A 9,977-nucleotide genomic window follows, 5' to 3' on the forward strand; every position below is an offset into this window, starting at 1 on the left:
TGTTACTTGCCTATTAAGAAAGGATCATTTTTAAATTCTAGAATCATGTCTTTTAATTTCTTGTTAGTCAAGTAATCAACTTTAAATTTAAAAAAAAATTATTTTTTTTTAAACTGATTTTCAATCATATCTTCTCAATCACATCTTTTTCAAAATAATTTTCAATCATATCTTTTTGATTTCTAATTTCAAAAGCTTTTTCAAAATCACTTAACTACTTTCTCAATTTTAATTTTCAAAAATCATCAATCAACTTTTTTTTTAAATTTCTTTTAATTATTCAAAATCTTTTTAAATTTAATTTTGAAAATTCTTCCCCTCTTCTCACATCCTTGTATTTAAGGACTAACACTCCTCCACTATCAGCAATTCGGACTCTCTCTCTATAAGTTAGAATTCTCATCTCTACCTTCTCCTTCTATTCTTCTTTTCCTCTGACATCTCAAGGATTCTCTATACTGTGACATAGAGGATTCCATACTTTCTTCTCCTCTCTTTCATATGAGCAGGAGCAAAGACAAAGGCATTCTTGTTGAAGCTGATCCTGAACCTGAAAGGACCTTGAAGAGAAAGCTAAGAGAAGCTAAAGCACAACTCTCTGGAGAGGACCTAACAGAAATTTTCAAACAAGAAGAAGCCATGGCAGCCAAAAACAACAACAATGCCAACAATACAAGGAAGGTGCTTGGTGACTTTACTGCACCTACTCCTGACATCTATGGGAGAAGCATCTCTATCCATGCCATTGGAGCAAACAATTTTGAGCCTAAACCTCAATTAGTTTCTCTGATGAACAGAATTGCAAGTTTCATGGACTTCCATTGGAAGATCCTCATCAGTTCTTAGCTGAATTCTTGCAAATCTGTGACACTGTCAAGATCAATGGGGTTGACCCTGAGGTCTACAGACTTATGCTCTTCCCTTTTGCTGTAAGAGACAGAGCTAGGATATGGTTGGATTCACAACCTAAGGAAAGCTTGAACTCTTGGGAAAAGCTGGTCAGTGCTTTTCTGGCCAAATTCTTTCCACCTCAAAAATTGAGTAAGCTTAGAGTGGAAGTCCAGATCTTCAGACAGAAGGAAGGTGAATCCCTCTATGAAGCTTGGGAAAGATACAAGCAATTGATCAGAAGGTGTCCTTCTGACATGCTTTCAGAATGGAGCATCATAGGTATCTTCTATGATGGTCTGTCTAAACTGTCCAAGATGTCATTGGACAGCTCCGCTGGAGGATCTCTTCATCTGAAGAAGATGTCTGTAGAAGCTCAGGAACTCATTAAAATGGTTGCAAATAACCAATTTATGTACACTTCTGAAAGGAATCTTGTGAATAATGGGACAAATCAGAAGAAAGGAGTTCTTGAGATTGATACTCTGAATGCCATATTGGCTCAGAACAAAATATTAACTCAACAAGTCAATATGATTTTTCAGAGTCTGTCTGGATTGCAAGCAGCAACAGGCAGTACCAAAGAAGCTTCATCTGAAGAAGAAGCTTATGATCCTGAGAACCCAGCAATGGAAGAGGTGAATTACATGGGAGAACCCTATGGAAACACCTATAATCCTTCATGGAGAAATCATCCAAATCTCTCATGGAAGGACCAATAGAGGCCTCAACAAGGCTTCAATAACAGCAATGGTGAAAGAAATAAGTTTAGCAATAGCAAGCCTTTTCCATCATTTTCTCAGCAACAGACAGAGAATTCTAAGCAGAGCCACTCTGACTTAGCAACCATAGTCTCTGATCTAATTAAAACCACTCAAAGTTTTATGACTGAAACAAGGTCTTCCATTAGAAATTTGGAGGCACAAGTGGGTCAGCTGAGTAAGAAAATTACTGAACTCCCTCCTAGTACTCTCCCAAGCAATACAGAAGAGAACCCAAAGAGAGAATGCAAGGCCATAAACACATCCCACATGGCCGAATGCATAAAGGAGGGAAAGGCAGTGATTTCCACTGAGAAAGACCTCAATGAACGTCCAATGGCCTCTAAGGAGTTCCCTAATGAGGAACCATGGGAATCCGAGGCTCACACAGAGACCATAGAGATTCCATTAAACTTACTTCTGCCATTCATGAGCTCTGATGAGTATTCTTCCTCCGAAGAGGATGAAGATGTTACTGAAGAGCAAGTTGTTAAGTACCTTGGAGCAATCATGAAGCTAAATGCCAAGTTATTTGGTAATGTGACTTGGGAGGATGAACCCCCCCTTCCTCACCAAAGAACTGGATGACTTGACTAGGCAGAGATTACATCAGAAGAGACAGGATCCTGGAAAATTCTTAATACCTTGTATCATAGGCACCATGACCTTTGAGAAGGCTCTGTGTGTGACCTGGGGTCAAGTATAAACCTCATACCTCTCTCTATAATGGAGAAGCTATGGATCCTTAAGGTACAAGCTGCAAGAATCTCATTGGAGATGTCAGACAATTCAAGGAAACAGGCTTATCGACTTGTAGAGGATGTCTTGGTAAAAGTTGAAGGCCAATACATCCCTGCTGATTTCATAATCCTAGACACTGGGAAGTGTATGGATGAATCCATCATCCTTGGCAGACCCTTCCTAGCCACAGCAAAAGCTGTGATTGATGTTGAAAAAGGAGAATTGGTCCTTCAAGTGAATGAGGACTCCCTTGTGTTTCAAGCTCAAGGATATCCTTCTGTAACCATGGAGAGGAAGCATGAAAAGCTTCTCTCAATACAGAGTCAAACAAAACCCCCACATTTAAACTCTAAGTTTGGTGTTGGGAGGCTACAACCAAACTCTAAGTTTGGTGTTGAGAGGCCACAACCAAACTCTAAGTTTGGTGTTGAGAGGCTCCAACCCTGCTCTCATTATCTGTGAGGCTCCATGAGAGCTCACTGTCAAGCTATTGACATTAAAGAAGTGCTTGTTGGGAGGCAACCCAATATTATTTAATTATATCTATTTATTTTCTATTATTATTTTATATTTTCTATAGGTTGATGATCATGTGAAGTCACAAAAACAACTGAAAAAGCAAAAATAGAATGAAAAACAGTATTAAAAATAGCACACCCTGGGGGAGAAGCTTACTGGCGTTTAAACGCCAGTAAGGGTAGCAGAATGGGCGTTAAACGCCCAATCTGGCACCATTCTGGGTGTTTAACGCCAGAAAGGGGAACAGAACTGGCGTTTAACGCCAGGATTGGCACAGGAAGGGGCGTTTACACGCCAACATGGTGCAGGGATGAGAAATCATTGACACCTCAGGATCTGTGGACCCCACAGGATCCCCACCTACCTCATCTCTCTCCTTCACACATTCCCATAACACCCTTCCCCAAATACCCTTCACCAATCACCTCAATACCTCTTCCCCAAAAACCCCTCACCTATCAAATCCTACCCTCTTCTCCATAATCTCTTCACCAATCCACATCCATCCACCATAAAACCCCACCTACCTCACCTTTCAAATTCAAACCACTTTCTCTCCCAAAATCCCCATACATGGCCGAACCCTACCCCTCTCTCCACTCCTATATAAACCCATCTTCATTCCCTTATTTTCACACATCATACACACTACTTACCCCCTTGGCCGAATCACTAAACCCCCCCTCCATCTCCTCTATTTCTTCTTCTTCTACTCTTTTCTTTCTTCTTTTGCTCAAGGACGAGCAAACCTTCTAAGTTTGGTGTGGTAAAAGCTAAAGCTTTTTGTCTTTCCATAACCAGTTATGGCACCTAAGGCCGGAGAAACTTCTAGAAAGAGAAAAGAGAAGGCAAAAGCTTCCGCCTCCAAGTCATGGGAGATGGAGAGATTCATCTCAAGGATGCATCAAGACCACTTCTATGAAGTTGTGGCCAAGAAGAAGGTGATCCCCGAGGTCCCTTTCAAGCTCAAAAACGGCAAATATCCGGATATCCGATATGAGATTCAAAGAAGAGGTTGGGAAATTCTCACCAACCCCATTCAACAAGTCGGAATTTTAATGGTTCAAGAGTTTTATGCCAATGCATGGATCACCAAGAACCATGATCAAAGTGTGAACCCGGATCCAAAGAATTGGCTTACAATGGTCCGGGGGAATGCTTAGATTTTAGTCCGAAAAATATATGGTTGTCATTCAACTTGCCCCTGATGCAAGGAGATGCATGCCCCTACACTAGAAGGGTCAACTTTGATCAAAGGTTAGACCAAGTCCTCATAGACATTTGTGAAGAGGGCGCTCAATGGAAGAGAGATTCAAGAGGGAAGCCGGTTCAACTAAGAAGGCATGACCTCAAGCCCGTGGCTAGGGGATGGTTGGAGTTCATCCAACGCTCAATCATTTCTACTAGCAACCGGTCTAAAGTTACTATAGACCGGGCTATCATGATCCATAGCATCATGATTGGAGAGGAAGTAGAAGTTCATGAGGTTATATCCCTAGAACTCTACATGGTGGCAGACAAGTCCTCTACTTTGGCAAGGTTAGCTTTCCCTCATCTCATTTGTCACCTCTGCAATTCAGCTGGAATTGACATAGAGGAAGACATCCTCATTGATGAGGACAAGCCCATCACTAAGAAAAGGATGGAGCAAACAAGAGATTCCACTCATGGACAAGAGCATGAGGAAATTCCTCATCATGAAATCCCTGAGATGCCTCAAGGGATGCATTTTCCTCCACAAAGCTATTGAGAGCAAATCAACACCTCCCTAGGAGAATTAAGTTCCAATATGGGACAACTAAGGGTGGAACACCAAGAGCATTCTATCCTCCTCCATGAAATTAGAGAAGACCAAAGAGTCATGAGGGAGGAGCAACAAAGGCAAGGAAGAGACATTGAGGAGCTCAAGCACTCCATAAGATCTTCAAGAGGAAGAACAAGCCGCCATCATTAAGGTGGACCCATTCTTTAATTTCCTTGTTCTTTATTTTCTGTTTTTCAAAAATTATGCTTTATGTTTTATTTATGTTTGTGTCTTATTACATGATCAATAGTGTCTAAGTGTCTATGCCTTAAAGCTATGAATGTACTATGAATCCATCACCTTTCTTAAAAGAAAAATGTTTTTAATTGCAAAGAACAAGAAGTACATGAATTTCGAATTTTAAAACAGTTTAATTATTTTGATGTGGTGGCAATACTTTTATTTTCTAAATGAATGCTTGAACAGTGCATATTTTTGAATTTGTTGTTCATGAATGTTAAAAGTGTTGGCTCTTGAAAGAATGATGAAAAAGGAGAAATGTTAGTTGATGATCTGAAAAATCATAAAATTGATTCTTGAAGCAAGAAAAAGCAGTGAAAAGCTTACGAAAAAGAATGGCAAAAAAAAGAAAAAAAAGAAAGAAAAAGAAAAAAGCAAGCAGAAAAAGCCAATAACCCTTTAAACCAAAAGGCAAGGGTAAAATAAAATGGATCCAAGGCTTTGAGCATTAATGGATAGGAGGGCCCACAGGAATAAAATCCTGGCCTAAGCGGCTAAACCAAGCTGTCCCTAACCATGTGCTTGTGGCGTGAAGGTGTCAAGTGAAAAGCTTGAGACTGAGCGGTTAAAGTCGTGATCCAAAACAATAAGAGTGTGCTAAAGAGCTTTGGACACCTCTAATTGGGGACTCTAGCAAAGCTGAGTCACAATCTGAAACGGTTCACCCAATTATGTGTCTGTGGCATTCATGTATCCGGTGGTAATACTGGAAAACAAAATTCTTAGGGTCATGGCCAAGACTCATAAAGTAACTGTGTTCAAGAATCAACATACTGAACTAGGAGAATCAATAACACTATCTGAATTCTGAGTTCCTATAGATGCCAATCATTCTGAACTTCAAAGGATAGAGTGAGATGCCAAAACTGTTCAGAAGCAAAAAGCTAATAACCCCGCTCATCTAATTAAGACTGATCTTCATAGATGTTTTTGGAATTCATTGTATATTCTCTTCTTTTTATCCTATTTGATTTTCAATTGCTTGGGGACAAGCAACAATTTAAGTTTGGTGTTGTGATGAGCGGATAATTTATACGCTTTTTGGCATTATTTTTAGTATGTTTTTAGTATGTTCTAGTTAGTTTTTATTATATTTTTATTAGTTTTTAAATAAAAATCACATTTCTGGACTTTACTATGAGTTTGTGTATTTTTCTATGATTTCAGGTATTTTCTGGCTGAAATTGAGGGACCTGAGCAAAAATCTGATTCAGAGGCTGAAAAAGGACTGCAGATGCTATTGGATTCTGACCTCCCTGCACTCGAAGTCGATTTTCTGGAGCTACAGAAGCTCAATTGGCACGCTGTCAATTGCATTAGAAAGTAGACATCCTGGGCTTTCCAGCAATATATAATAGTCCATACTTTGCTCGAGATTTAATGGCCCAAACCGGCATTCTAAGTCAGGATAAAAATTCTGGCGTCAAAACGCCAGAACTGGCATAAAAGCTGGAGTTAAACGCCCAAACTGGCACAAAAGCTGGCGTTTAACTCCAAGAAAAATCTCTACACGTAAAAGCTTCAATGCTCAGCCCAAGCACACACCAAGTGGGCTCGGAAGAAGATCTCTGCATTAATTACCTATTTCTGTAACCTTAGGCTACTAGTTTTCTATAAATAGGACCTTTTGCTATTGTATTTTCATACTTTTCTGATACTTTTCAGATACTAACATATACTTTTGATCTTGGAATACTTTTCATCTTTGGGAGGCTGGCCATTCGGCATGCCTAGACCCTTTTGTTCTTATGTATTTTCAACGGTGGAGTTTCTACACCCCCAAAGATTAAGGTGTAGAGCTCTGTTGTTTATCATGAATCAATGCAAAGTACTATTGTTTTTCTATTCAATTCATGCCTATTTCTTCTCTAAGATATAATCTCGTACTTAATTCAGTTAAGTCAGAATGAAGGGGTGACCCGTGACAATCACCTAACTTCGTTACTCGCTTAGCCAAGGTCGCGTGCCTGACAACCACAAAGCGATCTACATGATGTTCAACGTAGTCATTGGACGACAGCTAGAGTATATTCTCTTGGGTTTCTAATCTAAGATTAGAACCTTCGTGGTATAGGCTAGAATCATTGGCGGCCATTCCTGAGATCCGGAAAGTCTAAACCTTGTCTGTGGTATTCCGAGTAGGATCTGGGAAGAGATGACTGTGACGAGCTTCAAACTCGCGAGTGTTGGGCGTAGTGACAGACGCAAAAGGATCAATGGATCCTATTCCAACATGATCGAGAATCGACAGATGATTAGCCGTGCGATGATAGCGCATTTGGACCATTTTCACTGAGAGGACGGGAAATAGCCATTGACAACGGTGATGCCCAACATAAAGCTTGCCATGGAAAGGAGTATGACTGATTGGATGAAGGCAATAAGAAAGCAGAAGTTCAGGAGGAACAAAGCATCTTCATACGCTTATATGAAATTCTCACCAATGAATTACATAAGTATCTCTATCTTATTTTATATTTTATTCATCTTTTAATTATCAATTCTCCATAACCATTTGAATCCGCCTGACTGAGATTTACAAGATGACCATAGCTTGCTTCAAGCCGACAATCTCCGTGGGATCGACCCTTACTCACGTAAGGTTTATTACTTGGACGACCCAGTGCACTTGCTGGTTAGTTGTGCGGAGTTGTGACAAAGAGATGATATTACAATTGTGCGTACCAAGTTTTTGGTGCCATTGATGATCACAATTTTGTGCACCATGGACCAAGAAAGCTCAGCGGATATCTTGTTCAAACCCGCCTTTGATAAACTCGGCCTGCAGGAGAAAGAACTTAGTGCATATCCGAACAGCTTGTTTGGACTAGGAGACACTCCAATCCAACCGCTTGGATACATCTCACTACACACAACCTTCGGAAAAGGAACCTGATCAAGGACACTTAACATAGACTACATTGTAGTCGACGTAAGCTCAGCCTACATCGCCCTGATAGGTCGGGCAACACTGAATCAGCTCGCAGCAGTAGTTTCAACTCCGCATCTATGCATGAAATTCCCAACTCCAAAAGGGATTGCTACGATAAAAGGAGATCAGAAAATAGTGCGATGCTATTACAATGAAAGTCTGAACCTCAGAGGCAAAGGGGAAGAAATCCATACCATCGAACTCGGGGGAGTTCGAGGTCGGGAAGACCTTCGCCCACAACCTGAGGGCGAAATCGAAGAAGTCCAGATCGGAGAAACCCCGGACAAAACAATAAATATTGGGGGAACCCTAAACAAAGAGGTAAAGAAGCCCTTGATACAATTCCTAAGGGATAATGTCGACCTATTCGCATGGAGGGCTGCAGACATGTCAGGCATTGATGAGCGGATAATTTATACCCATTTTGGCATTATTTTTACATAGTTTTTAGTATGTTTTAGTTACTTTTTTATTATATTTTTATTAGTTTTTATTCAAAAATCACATTTTTGGACTTTACTATGAGTTTGTGTGTTTTTCTATGATTTCAGGTATTTTCTGGCTGAAATTGAGGGACCTAACCAAAGATCTGATTCAGAGGCTGAAAAAGGACTACAGATGTTGTTGGATTCTAACCCTGCTGCACTGGAAGTGGATTTTCTGGAGCTTCAAAAACCCAATTGGTGCGCTTTTAATTGCGTTGGAAAGTAGACATCCTGGGCTTTTCAGTAATATATAATAATCCATACTTTTTCTGAGGTTTGATGGCCCAAACTGGTGCTCAAATCCAGCCTAAAACTTTCTGGTGTAAAATGCCCAAATTGGCACCAGAATTGGAGTTAAATGCCCAAACTGGCACCAAAGCTGGCGTTTAACTCCAAGAACAGCCTATGCATGAAAAAGCTTCAATGTTCAACCCAAGCACACACCAAGTGGGCCCCGGAAGTGGAAATCTGTACTATCTGCACTTAGTTACTCATTTTCTGTAACCCTAGGTTACTAGTTTAGTATAAAACTACTTTTAGAGATTTATTTTACAGCTTTTTATCTTTTGATCACTTTTGATCTTTTGATCGAGTTTTATGTTACATTGAGAGGCTGGCCATTCGGCCATGCCTAGACCTCTTTCACTTATTTATTTTCTACGGTGGAGTTTCCATACCCCATAGATTAAGGTGTGGAGCTCTGCTGTTCTTCATGAATTAATGTAAGTACTATTGTTTTTCTATTCAATTCACGCCTACTTTTTCTCCAAGATATACTCTCGTACTTAATTCAGTTAAGTCAGAATGAAGGGGTGACCCGTGACAATCACCCAATCTTCGTTACTCGCTTAGCCAAGATCCGCGTGCCTGACAACCACAAAGCAGTCTATATGATGTTCAACGTAGTCATTGGATGACAGCTGGAGTATATTCTCTTGGATATCTAATACAGGGACTGAGTCCGTGAGGTTAGTATCTTCGTGGTATAGGCTAAAAGAATTGGCAGTATTCCTGGGATCCGGAAAGTCTAAACCTTGTCTGTGGTATTCCGAGTAGGATCTGGGAAGGGATGACTGTGACGAGCTTCAAACCTGTGAATGTTGGGCACAGTGACAATGTGTAAAAGGATCAATGGATCCTATTCCGACGCTAGTGGGAACTGACAGATGATTAGCCATGCAGTAGCTGTACCTGGTATTTTTCATCCGAGACGAGAAATCCGACAGTTGATTAGTCGTGCAGAAACTGTAGAGGACCATTTTCACTGAGAGGATCCTACCGCTTGCCATGGAAGGAAGTAACGCACGATTGGAAGAAGGTAGTAGGAAAGCAGAGGTTCAGAAGCAACAAAGCATCTCCAAATACTTATCTGAAATTCCCACCAATGAATTACATAAGTAACTTTATTTTATTTTATGTTTTATTTATCTTTTAATTATCAAAACCTCATAACCATTTGAATCCGTTTGACTGAGAATTACAAGGATGACCATAGCTTGCTTCAAGCCGACAATCTCTGTGGGATCGACCCTTACTCATGTAAGGTTTATTACTTGGACGACTCAGTGCACTTGCTGGTTAGTTGTGCGGAGATGTGAAAAGTGTGA

General features: G+C 40.3%; 1 non-coding gene across 1 annotated transcript; it reads right to left on the reverse strand.

Annotated features, from left to right (window-relative positions):
• Positions 1-1,043: 1,043 nt before the first annotated feature.
• LOC148576542 (small nucleolar RNA R71) lies at positions 1,044-1,151 on the reverse strand. Its single transcript, XR_015903585.1, has one exon. It is a non-coding gene; the product is annotated as a small nucleolar RNA R71 (small nucleolar RNA).
• Positions 1,152-9,977: the final 8,826 nt, after the last annotated feature.

Source organism: Arachis ipaensis, chromosome B1 (assembly GCF_059453495.1).
Source record: "Arachis ipaensis isolate K30076 ecotype BB chromosome B1, ASM5945349v1, whole genome shotgun sequence".
Lineage (NCBI taxonomy): Eukaryota > Viridiplantae > Streptophyta > Magnoliopsida > Fabales > Fabaceae > Arachis > Arachis ipaensis.